Below are 12,535 nucleotides of genomic sequence, written 5' to 3'. Positions count from 1 at the left end.
TTTTATTTGTGGGACAGGTCAAATTGTATATTCATCAGGTCAACTTGTATGTTCTGTGAAATATGGTAAGGTTATGACAATTCCTGCTGTTATTTCGGTTCGGCTACCTGTGTAGGCTACATCATGTACAAATAGGCTATAACCTGCCACCTACAACATCATCTTGTTTGGAGAGACTCACTCTCTCTTTCTGCCTGCCCCTCTGTATCTCTCACAATCGAAAATATCTTTGGTTTGGCAGCCTCTCCTTGAGATTGGCTAAGACAAGTCAATATTCCTTCCCTTTGTTTTTAATTATTCATTTATCTAATACATGAATAGCCATAATTTAAATGCTGGGCAAAGTGCAAAGTCACGTCACATGGTTAGGGGAATGTTACTGCAACCAAATAGTAACATTCTCTAAGGTTGCCCCTAGGTTACCATAAAACGAATAGGAGAACGTTCTGCAAAACACAACCAAAAAAAAACGTAGTATTTCCGTCAGAAAAACGTTCCTGGCAAACCATAGGAGAACATTTGCAACTTTTAAGCAACGTTCCCATAACGAAGAAAAAATTTTCTCCTAACATTCTAATAACCAAAAATTGTTACTGGGTAAACGCAATTTCCGGAATTCTGGTACATTTTAACAGGTTGTTAGATACTTCTAAAGTAAAGCTTTTGATTCAATGATTCGTTCAAAACCAGCTTTATTAACCTCATGATATAGGCCTAGTTGACCTTGCATGCAGTTGCAATATCTGTTAAATTAATTTCTTTAATGTTTTGAATGCAGGCCAGGAGTGGCTAATTGGGGGCTTTCGGGAGGATTCCCGGTGGGCCGTTAACATTTTGGGCCAGTCTGAATATCTTGAACCTAAAGATATTGTTTCTGAAGTGAATTTGCTGCGCCCGTGGCACTTTTGCAGCCTAGGCAGTGAGGTCGCAGCCCCTTACTTGCAGTTTCCCAAATATTAACAGAAAAGCACTCATAAAAACTGTTCACTAAATGTAGGCAGTTTTTTATTGACTTAAACACGGATTTTACGTTACCAAGTGCCACAGCCGCTGTAATCAAAACGAATCAAAACGCAAGTGTTTTGGGCAGTGTGTAAACAGCTACCTCAGTACTAGAATTTGACCACTCATTTGTGTGTGTGTGTGCGCGTGTGTACATGTGTGCTGTGAGGAGCAAGTAGCAATGAAAACCTGAGATCAGGATAGAATTTCATTGTAGCATTTGTAATTAAGTGGAATGGATTTGACATGGACATAAACAGTTTTAAAACAGCACTGGTATTTTGCATGGCAAAACTAACAATTATGAAAATATGGGTGGGGCGAGGCTCAGACGCCCTTGATTGCAAGACACTTATCTCTTCTAGTGTAATTTAAAAATCAATATGAAGTATTTAAATGTATGTGTGTGTGTGTGTGGGTCCCCAAATCAAATCAATACTGTCATTCCTGGTCTATGTTCTGACAGCAGTTTAGACACGGAATATATATGGAGAGCGATAGAAAAGGTGACTTTGTGGTGTTAGAATGGGCGTGATTGAGGAAAAATGTAGGTGCACCCAATTTTTTTTATTTTTTTTTATTAATTAGGCACACCAGTGCAACCAATGCAAAAAGTTAGTCTGGAGTTAGCCCTGCCCAGACTGCCATCTTAGGCCCGGGCTACACCTAGTCTGCAACTGAAGCGCTCTTTTCGCATAGCGTAAAAATTGTTTTAGAGAACTGGTCTAATTTTTTTGAACATACATGCCGCGTCTGGTGTAGCCGGTTCCACTGATTATAGTGGAAGCTAATTATTGCAGCAGACTCACGAACGGAACACTTTAGTTTCGATCCTGGCTGTTACAGTAAATTATTAAGATAATGGGAGCACTCCACAACTCCAGTTCCAAATTCCGTCTTTTCCGTCCGGAAATTTAGTTTCTGAACATGAAATCGCTTGAAAATCTATGGTGAAAGGTCAGCATACCTGTAGTGGATATCTGGGCAACACAAAGCATACACTTTGGGACCTTAGCTATTTTCAGTGTAATTTTACTTACTTATCTTGGTCATTGTAAGGGCCATTTATAAATGCTATTTGTATAGGTCTAACTACCCATATATATATAATATCTTGGAATGTATAATGCGATAATACTTGCATACTTCATATATCAGCCTTTATATCAAGGGAAAACTATTTGGGCCCTAATATGACGGTCTAAAGCGCAGTCTAAAGTCTATAATCATCACAACGCAAAGCTTATTCCTATCGTAGACTCGAGTTTTTCCGCCATGCCCGTCTCTTTTTTTGAGCCAAAGGGTATGGCAATTAACGACATGAGGAGGGGTCTGGCACATTGTCTAAAAATCGCTATCGTACACTACGCTATTGTACACTACCTAAAACACATTATGCCACTGACCAAGAGAAACCTGGGGCCTATTGCACAAAAGCAGAATTAAGACATCCGGGATAAGTTACTGAGCTGCGCTCAATGAATCCAAAACAAGAGCGTACAGGCTTAATTGGTTGCACAGAGACCAAGCCAGGATGAGCAGACACGGATTCATCAAGCCAGGTGAAACCTATCCTGGATAAGTGCGCGCTCACGGCTCCCTCAAATAGACCCCGCCACTGATCACAGATTCACCATGGCTTCATTGCTTCTTCTACGGTGTGAAGTAGGTAGCGATAGCCTTTTCACAACAGCAACACCTCTGTTTAGGAGAATATTGCAGCTAGTGCCGCGACCACCACGCGCAAAACGGTTAGGCACTCCCGTGACGTCGCATGACAGCTCGGGAATGGCGAGTATGTAAGAGCTAATTAATGATCACAAACGTTTAAATAATGACAGTGGGTCTAGGTATATGTGATAACAATGTGTAGTGGGCAGTGGAATAACTATTGGTTTCCGTTTGTGGTGACTGCTGACTGAGATAAGGGATGAGATTAAATAGATCCTGGAACTTAGCCTGGTCTGGAGCAGGCTAGCTCCACAGAATAAATCGCCATGGTAACTTATACCATAACATATCCTGCTGCCCCCTATCCCGCTTTTGTGCAACTGGATCACAGATAAATTGAGCCAGGATAACCAAGATATCCCGGCTTAATCCCTTATCCTAGTTTTGTGCAATAGGCCCCTCGTCAGAAATCCATGGCGAGTTGTTTATTTTAAGAGTGCATTATCAACAGTGATATGGGCAGGTCCTCACCCTCCCTCATTCCTGGCCTCACCAAACAACAAGCATTCCACTCAGTCAAAGAACTTGCTCGCTTTGTATCAGCTCTACATCCACAAACAAGAGGGCTCTTCAGTGAGGTGGAAAAGCTGATCCATTTCTTCATCTGTTTACCAGTGTCTATTGCATGGCACTGCTTCACGTCAACGAAGAAATGTTGGATGATCTGGATATTCAGGGTCTAATGGCAGAGTTTATATGCCGAACTCTGGAGCGCAAATCTATGTTTGGTGTAGGCCTACCAAAATCATCGTAAGGTAAAGACACGGTGTCTTACATCTCTTCGTCTTTTTCCTGCCACCGTGCAGACCCAGATGGTAGCCATGTTTGCTATTTTTGCTAGTTTGGGGGCCTAGCACCAAAAATCTCGAATTTTCACGAAACTTGGTACTGATGATCTTCAGACCAAGCCTCACAAAAGATACCTATAGCCTTGATGTATGAAGTCCAAACTTGGTAATGGGACTTGTTACCTGATTGTGATGACGCCTTAGGAAATTGGTATCATTTGGTCTCTATAGGGGGCGCTGTAACACAGGAAGTGAGCTCATATCTCAGCAACACTTTGATGTACAAAGTCCAAACTTGGTACAGGGACTTAGTACCTGATTGTGAGGATGCACTAGGAAATTTGCATCATTGGCCTCTAGGACTGCTGCAATACAGGAAGTGAGCTCATATCTCAGCAACACTCTCAACAAAGTGAGCTCCTATCCCTTATTCCAGTGATCTTTAGACAGCAGCATGGTGCCTGCTCTGTGGAAGAAATCCATCGTAATACCGATACCTAAAGTTCAGTGTCCAGCTAAAAATAAAGATAAAAGACCAGTTGCACTAACAAATGTTGTTATGTTATGAAGTGTCTAGAGAAAATAATGGTATGCATGCTGAAGGTGGAGAAAGCCTTCCACCTAGATCCACTCCAGTTTGCGTACCAGGTCAGGTGCAGTACGGAGGATGCAGTCATTAGCTTGACCCACCCAATCAACAAACATCTGGAAACCCTGGCAACATGCAAGAGTCCTCTTTGTAGATTTTAGCTCTGCGTTTGACACAACATGTTCTTTGTTGTTGATTTAGAAACTGATAAAGCTAGAAGTTAAGCCAACCATTATAAGGTGGTTCCATTCATTCTTAACTCTTAAAGGTGTAGGTTTTTTTCTAAGTTCCGCAACAATTGAAGGTTCTAAAATTCTATGTTGAATTCAATGAACCCAGATATTCTTTAGAACGTTCATTTCCCAACATTCCCGTCACACCGGTGTGACGGTATTCCTTTAAATCTATGTTGAATTCAATGAACCCAGATATTCTTTAGAACGTTAATTTCCCAACATTCCCGTCACACCGGTGTGACGGTACTCCTTGATCACAACAAGTTAGAATAAACAGCGCACTTTCTGATGCAAAAACCTGCAGTATAGGGTAGAGATGCACCGATATGGAATTTTAGGGCCGATAACGATAACCGATATTTATTGGTTTGTTGTGGCCGATACCGATACGATAACCGATAATATTACTCTTGAAAAAAAAAAAAGTGAAAAGTGATTTGGGGAAAGCATTTAATAAGCATAATTTTATTGCAGTAATTTTACCTACCACCAAATGATGGACAGAACTCATAATAGTCCTCAATAGTACGGCAGTCAACAACATAACAGTAGCCTAGCCCTACAGTATGTGTGGCTCCTTTAAGTGAAACTGACGTCAGTGAATTGCGAGTGAGTGGCTAGAGAGTTTGAATCGTTTTCATTTAGGACTAAACGCTCATAAACGGCTCAGCTTGGAATAAGCTACAGTATAGCGACCAAATCAGAGTTTGTGAGGGAAACTTAGGTTTAGTTTCAACTGCGGGTAACTGAATAAAGCTCATTGGCGTAACTATAGTAGGTGCAGCAAGTGCAGTCGCACCAAGGCCCGTGACCTCCAGGGGCCCGTCGCTACCCCCGCAATGCAATTGCTGGAAAATTCTATACAGGTCCTTTCTGACTACCGGCGTGCCTTTGACCAGGCTAAGGCTACAGCGCAGACGCTCGCAAATAAATGGGGGATTCAGAGTACATTTGAAAATGTTAGAGCACGGAGAGTGAAGCATCACTTTGACGAACTATCGGAAGATGAGCGCTTAACCGATGCAGAGAGATACTTCAAAGTGCGGGTGTTTAATGCAACTCTGGACATCAGTCAGTTCTCCCAAAGATTTGCAAGTATGCGGGAAACTTGTCATGTCTTTGAGTCTTTACGTCCTATGACCGATCGAGCCTTACGTCCTATGACCGAAAAGCGATCTTTTTCCAAACTCAAACTTATTAAGACCTACCTAAGGAGCAGCATGGGGCAGGAGAGGCTCAGTGGGTTAGCTATCCTGTCCATTGAAAATACGAGAGCCAGAGCATTAAATATTGGGAACATCGTTAACGATTTTGCACAACGAAAGGCTCGTAAGATGGCCTTCTTCTAATGGCCTAATTCACGCATATTGGGGATTGTACGCATATGAATGATTTTATTTGGTTTCTGCACGGTTAAATAAGTTAGGCTACATTAAGTTTTGTTTCTGCGCAGTGCGAGTTTATAAGCAAGCAATGCTTGCAGTTTCAGCAGAGGGTTGAAGAAGCGCATTGAGTGTTCCCATAATTCCATGCGAGTTGATGTTAATGCAGTAATATTAGATTACCATGGCCTGCAGGCTGTTAATAAAATTATTTTTAATGTTTTCACATTCCATTGGTTTGTTACGCCACTGGCCACTGATAAAGCTGCAACTCCTCAGACTGTATCTTATGTCCGTATACTCTGTTGCGCACAACCTGCTGCAGCAGAAATGAAAGGCGTTAGCCCCAAAGGTTTTAATAACATATTATGATGACCTGTCTGGAACTGAAGCACGAATGGTTAGCATATTTCTAGGTAATAATACAAAACCCAAGGTAAAGTAATGCAAATATAATACTAAAACACAACTTAGAACTAGGCCTACTGTACTCGTCCCACTAACGAGTTTGTTTATTTGTTTCCCCGACCAGCGCGGTAAAGTGCAAACACACCAGCACAAGACGGCTCTAGATAGGGCTGAGCTCCGCTCTGGTAAGGTTAAATGGCGGATCATTCACGAGAGGATTTTGAGATGCACAGATTCCCAAATGAACGCATATCCACAGATTTTGTTAGAGTGGTGAAATACATTCACACCGCTGACATTATATTGAGGAAAAAGTATAGCCAACCAAGCTCAAGTAGCTCAGTGTAGCCAGACGGACCTTACCTAAATTAGGACTTTAAAAAATATCGGCGCAAATTATCGGCCAGAATTCTGTTATCGGACCGATAATAATATTTTCATTTTTTCACTTATCGGCTAATAATATATCGGCTGCCTATATATCGTGCATCCCTAGTATAGGGATACCACAAGGGGCAGTGAGTTCACCCATCCTGTTCACACTGTATACTAATGATTGTAGGAGCAGAGAAGAAAATAATTATATCTTCAAATATTCAGATGATACAATCATTCTTAGTTTATTAAAAATGGGTGACAGTCTCCTAACATATTTTAATGAAATCAACTTCTTTCGGGACTGGTGTGCAAGGCTTTGAACCGGTTCATGGAATGAAAACCAAAAACTTTTGCCATTTTGCTAGGAACAAAAACGAAACCAGAAACGTTTTTTTAAAATAGTGGTAACCGGTTAATACCAGTTCTTTTTTTTGTTCCTGGGAAGGTGCAGACAGACAGAGCTTGCCACTAGCAGGCAATCAAAAGGCCTATTAAGTCTCCAAATCTCAATGATTTCACCTCAATGTTAAGGCTACAGCTTTAATTTATTTGGAAAAACGTAATAGTCCTCATTTTGGCATTTAGACAATGGGAAGGCATCCAAGAATCCAATATTACAGTACCCACCAAAATATACTGTATATGACAGCATTTTTTGTTTGACCAGGAAATTATTCAGGCTAAAGGCTATAAGAAGACACTGGTGCAGCTTGTATAAAGCAGAGGCCTAGTGTTTTATTATGTTTGCTGTAGGATAGAGTCTAAAATATGGAAGAATATTAGACTCAAAAGTTTTGTACGTGTGTATCACGTTTTGAAACTGTAGAAATTATTTGTAACTGTAAAAATTATCTGTACTGTAATTGTCAAAATTACAAATATGCCTTACACAAATCTATTCTACAGGTACGGATCGGTTTTACAACTACAAATTATCCTACAGTTAAAAATATTTTACCATTACAAACATATTCTACAATTACAAATCAATATTCTACGCACAAAAAGTTGTACTACAGTTACAAATCTTTTCTACACAGACTTTTGCACCACCTTAGGGATGAGAAGTGTCTCATATGTATTGTGTGTGTGTGCATCAAGATTTGTAACTGTAAAACTTATTTGTGATTTAACAAAAAAATAACACAAACGATTTTAAGTATTACTCATATGTCCTTCACTTACAAATATATTCCACAGGTAAACCTTCCACAGTTGTTGTCTTTCAATTACGAAACTATTCTGCCTTTACGAATCTGCCGCTCGCACAAGTATTTTCTGCAAGTATATGGATACTTTTGAGACTGTTCTGGCACTTCATTGTTGTATAGCCAATGGCGATGCTCAGGTTTGGCTAGCCAATCAGGAATTTAAGTTCACTAACCAATCACAGAGCCAGGAGTGTGTACCAACGTGGGTGGGTTGTGTTCATGGAGGTATTATACTGTATATAGGTTGTGTTGGTGGTGTGTTGTGCTTGCGCTGTGTACGTAAACTCCATGATGGTCTAAACCAGGGCTATTCAATTAGTTTGTAATGGGGGCCAGTTCATGAAAAGCATCACAACTAAGGGGCCGGAGAAATGCGGCTTGAAATATGAGTAATCCCATTAACAGCTGTAGATACAATGAAGTACAACAGCAGCAATGGGTGTTCAAATGGTGTATTTTGTACATGCATAACAACAACATCATTAGACGGTTGTTGGTGGCTAATATGGAATGAAATCTGTGATAACAGATAACATGTAAGGGAATCTGTGCTTCGTGCAGTAACTGCTAGGTCCAAGATTTTCACTGAGTACAAACAGGATTTAAACACTGTTTAGGTGAATTAAATGTGTAATCAGTCACATATGTAGCTCTTCTGACTTATAGGCCTACTTACATTTGACGTTCCCACCATTTAAATGAGATGGCCGTGACCTCTAGGTTTTTTTTAGCAGTGGGGACAGGCCAGTCATAACCTAATAATAATAACCCGGGGGTGTCTCCCCCGGGATTTTTTTTCTTTTCTGGTTGCTAATTACACTATTTTTAGAGGGACAAGCCCATCTTTTTTCTGACGCACGTCACGTTACCCCATGCATTAAACCAAATGTCACTGCTTAAATAAATGAAAAACATAGCCTACTGAACATGGGCATTGCCATAGTTCACGATAACAATGAAAACGTTTAGCCTACTTGGTTTCTGACAGAAATTATATTTTGTGCCAACATATTGTAGAAACACAACCACAGCCTTTATTTGGTGAACGGAGGTACAAATCATCTTCTTTACTTTCTTTGGTTATTATATAGTCTACGATTCACTTTAACCACAAAACGCTTTGCCGTCGCCACATTTACAAATATGCAATTTACCTGTTAGGCTATCAGTGATACTTTTTGCTTCGAATTGCAATTGAGTGCGCATTTAATGTAACATGATTTCCAAGAGGCCTTTAGAGAGGGTCATTTCTGACTTCACTAGACCAGTGGTTTTCAAAGTGGGGGCCGGGGCCCCCTGGGGGGCCACGAGGGGGTGCCAGGGGTGCCTCAGCAAGTTGGAAGGAAAAGATAAAAGCAACAAATAAATACATTTGAAAAATTTAAAATATACCTATTACTATGAGGGTTGATATACAATGCCATTATAATAATGTGACACATATCTGAACATTATACTGTATTTCCCATGATAATGACTGGTAGCTCTCATATAGCAGAAAGCCCCAAATGCAATATTTACACACTGTATGCTCCATCGCGAAGTGCTTGTGGTTAAAATAATTATTAGGATTAGCTTAATGTATTTTTACATTTGCCGTAGTATTGTCGATGGGTTTAATAACACATCGGGTCCTTGGCCAGAACCTAGTGGTATTTGGGGGGCCATGTCGTGGTAAAGTTTGGGAACCCCTGCACTAGACTATTATTGCATTTGTTTATGTTGGAAAACGTGAAGAAATGAAGGACATCAGCAATAGCCTAGGCTACGCACAAATTCATCATTCACTAAATGGACACAGGGAGACTCCAAGTTTTGCAGAAATTGTGCCCGTGTTTTTTTGCGATGTTGTTGACAGAAACTATTTGTGTGGTGCAACCTGTTAGATAGATAGATAGATAGACTTCTCTGTCATGACAATTCACAGCACAATTTAAGTTTTCCGGAGCAAATAGGCATATGGTCATAATTTTCTCTCGCAACAGCTGGCCACTCGCGGCATAGACCTTATAATACCCATACCTTATAATTAGCTAACTATGCTAGTTTTCAACACATACACCAAAGACAAAGACAGTGACAAGTAGCCTATAGCCTATTATACACCGGTGATTATCTTTTTTATTAGCCTACATTCACTGTGTGGCTCATGAATCTGCTTAGAATATGAGACAGTTCACAGAAGGAAGTAGACTCATTTTAATTAACGTCATTTTCAGATAGAACACAAGACTTAAAGCAAATTCCATGTATTGGTGTTGAATTAATCCCATGTAATCGTTTTGCCAGCGTGTCTCCGGTGTGCACCATTGTGAGCATAACATCAGAGAATGTAAACAGGCTCTGATAACATCCTCGTTCTTCTGACAGTCGATTCTCTTCAGCCCACTTGGGGTGGGGTGCACTACCTCCTGACTCTGTGATTGGTTAGTGAACTTAGATTCCACTCCGCTGCGCGTCAGGTCTGGCTCGCCCTGTCGGGACCTATTTCCCGATAATGACCAGCATTCTATACATTATCCCTTACATATTGTTACTATTTATAGCCAGTTTGAAAGCATGCATACCGTATTTTTGCACCGGAGTATACGTCGCACCAGTCAAAAAATGTGTCATGAACCATATACAATGGGCATTGCTTCGATTTGGCCAGCTTCCCTCGCGGTCCGCACGCAGGATCACGCGGTATCACGCAACTTTAATTTGTATTTTTCCAGTGACGATGCAACAACCCTAACAACCGGCAGATGTCTCTTGTGAGCAGGGTGTCTCGTAAAAAGAAATGGAGCCTGGAAAACCCTACACATACTTCACTACAGACTTTAGCAGACTGGTTTAGAAATGCCCTAATAAAGAAATATTTGGTTAACTGCCCTAATAAAGAAATATTTGGTTAACTGCGAGTGAATCCCGTTTGCAGCCGTAGAAGAATGAAACATTCCGGTTTTCTCCGAGTGCAACGATGATAGACAGACATCATTTGGACAAAATATAGAGCATATTAACCTCCGTTGCTCAGCCAAATGCCTTCCAAATTCCCTTCTGTACTTAATTTGGGAGCTTGCATGCTACGACTCCTTCCTTGAAATGCCTTGGAAAGCACAATTGCACAATTGCACAATTTCACAAATAATCACCGGGACCAAAACAAACCTGTCAACTTTTCCCGGGTTTATCGCGTATTTTAACTTTTTCCCCGCTGTCTTAGGAGGAGCTGCAGGGCCGTCACAAGGGGGTGCGAGGCCCTGTGCGACCTTGACAGATGCGAGGCCCTTTTCACTTAAGTGCATGAAATCATGCAATAGCCTGGTGCCTAGGCTACTGTCGGTGCATTTTAATGGCAGTCTAATAAGCTACAGCTTGTCTTTAAGAGGGGAAATTGTATAGCCTAACATTAGCTGAGTCACATATTTGGCCATATAGGCTACATCACGAAATCAAACTAGTGTAACAAAGGCGAACACTTTAACAGAGGAATTAATTGGGCATGAATCATTGTGCTGAACGCTATTTGTCAATGAGCAGAAACACACAACATTCAAACTATTGATAAAATGTGCACTATGGTAAAATATTAACTTTCAGTGTTTTACGATGTCTTTGTCATGGGGAAGTGTTTTTCCCCATGCATTTATTGTAGGCTACTGTCAGTGACTGCCGCGAGAGAAGCGGGTTCTGTGTTGCGTTCATTTCAGTGACTGACGCGAGAGAAGCGGGGTCTGTGTTGTGTTGCGTTAATTTATTTTCATTGGTCTTGCCCTGCCGTGCCGTCCACAGCTCTTCAGTTCCGACAAAGCTGAAATGACTTCTTTTGAAACAATGAGTGCATGCCGCGCATTTGTATGGTTATATTGCTTGACGGGGGGATCCCAAGCAGCTTTCAGCCATAAGGCTACTTGAAAATATTTCCTAATTCACCCGACACTAATATTCAAAATGTTGAAAACTATTTTCGGCATAGCCTATAAGCAGTTTAATTAAATGTAATGTTAGTTGTAAAGAAACGGGCTACTTGGTGAGGCAGATGCACTCGCGATTCACGTTGGCTGGGGGGCAGGGGGGGGCCATCAGACATTTGTGCCCAGTCAATCCGGCCCTGCCCCCAACAAATCACACCTTCCCACCTCTGTGACAGCTTAAAAGAAGTCGAGAGGACTCCTAACTCACAGACCTATTCACAAACCGGTTTTTGTGGCATTTCGCCATGTTTTGAAATCCTATGCGGCTACAGGAGCTTCCAATCATGAAGAAGCAATTTTGCATTGTAGGCATAACTAACATGCAATAACGCCACCAACAACAACCAAAACTAGGCTACTCATTGTCAACATGTAAATTAAATGTAACATTACTGTGAATCAAATTAAAATGTTCTCTTTTGCAAACGTAGGCATAGGCATAGTAACAGATTAATTTAATAATGTTACAAAGACACTACATCAATCCGTATGTTTCATTAGGCTACTAGGCTATTTGTTTTGCCTTACTCTTGATTCATTTACGCTGTGTTTCCACACACCGAAATTTCGCGTCGCTCTCATTGAGGTTGAATGGAGACGAAATTCGCCCTGGTTGGCCAAAACAAAGTTGGCCAAAGTTTAACTTTATTTAAATGAGGACCAATCAGGTCTTTGTGTTTGGAGGCGGGAGTTACAAAAAAGTCTGACCAAGTTGTAACACGGAAATTTGAATGTGATTAACACTAATTGTGGTTTATATGCCAACTTAGTCAGAGCACATACACCACTAAATAGACCACTATATATGTTAGTTTAAGCACTCAATCTTTTTAGCTAGCTGACAGGCGAAA

At 40.9% G+C, this 12,535-nt stretch overlaps 1 protein-coding gene across 1 annotated transcript in view; it reads right to left on the bottom strand.

Moving 5' to 3' along the window:
• The window catches only part of ca8 (carbonic anhydrase VIII), a 63,135-nt gene that overhangs the window by 36,803 nt on the left and 13,797 nt on the right, over positions 1–12,535 (bottom strand). The window lies entirely within an intron of this gene.

This window comes from Alosa pseudoharengus, unplaced genomic scaffold, assembly GCF_046254945.1.
Source record: "Alosa pseudoharengus isolate Yale_2024_CS ecotype anadromous, Long Island Sound unplaced genomic scaffold, YU_APseudo_1.1 YU_APseudo_1.1_scf_2, whole genome shotgun sequence".
NCBI lineage: Eukaryota > Metazoa > Chordata > Actinopteri > Clupeiformes > Clupeidae > Alosa > Alosa pseudoharengus.
The sequence above is the reverse complement of the archived record's forward strand: the minus strand, read 5'-3'. Positions and strand labels throughout refer to the sequence as shown.